Genomic DNA, 927 nt, shown 5'->3' on the forward strand with positions numbered 1-927 from the left:
AAAAAAAAAAAAAAAAATCCAAGTGGAACTACTCTACCAATGATGTCTATGTGTTTTGTTTGTTTGTTTGCCTGCTTGTTTTTTAAAACAGTAGTTTTCAGTCCTCTTAATTTCTTTACACAATGGACCACTTTCTTTGTTTAAAGTGCTCCTCTCCTTTTGCTGCCACATTTCCTGATTCTCCTGCAGACTCCCTGAACCCTCCTCCTCAGTATCTCTCCCAGATTTCTTACTTCAGTCCATTAGAGGGTGATATCCCATAAGGTTCTGGCTGTTTCCTTCTTATTCTCACTTTTGTCAAATTACCTCATGCACAACCATGACTTTTTTTACCACTCAAAAAGTAAAGCACCAACCTGGACTTTCCTTGAGAACTTTGGTATGCATATATCTACTGGTTCAATGAATATCTCCATTTCAGTGTCCAATGGGTAACCCACTGTTAGAACCTATTGTTTCCTATAAATTTTTCTCTCTTGGTATATTCTTATTCCCAATAAACACACAACTCAGTTGTTAAAATCACAGATCTAGGAATTATCTTAGATACTTCTTTGTCATTCTTCCCCATGTCCAGCTGAATATTTCCACCTCCTATATTTAGGAGCTCTGGAGGCACAGTCCCTAAGGCATTTGACTGCTAACAAGAAGGTGGGTAGTTCAAACCCACCAGCCACTCTCCAGAAGGAAAAGTGGGCAATCAACTTCCATAAAGCTTTACAGCCTTGGAAACCCAAAAGGGGTGAATATGAGTTGGAACCAACTCAATGGCAGTGAGAATTTTTAAAATTTATTTAATGACCCTTCTTTCTGGTCTTTCTTCATCTACATTAGTGAGGCTCACATCATTTTGTCTGCATTTTGTTTTAATTTGCATTGATGCAACAGCTTCTTTCTTGCCCTACCTCCCCACTTTTATCCTTCCTA

The sequence above is a fragment of the Orycteropus afer genome, unplaced genomic scaffold (assembly GCF_000298275.1).
Source record: "Orycteropus afer afer isolate SDZICR_OR568_19922 unplaced genomic scaffold, OryAfe1.0 scaffold00423, whole genome shotgun sequence".
NCBI lineage: Eukaryota > Metazoa > Chordata > Mammalia > Tubulidentata > Orycteropodidae > Orycteropus > Orycteropus afer.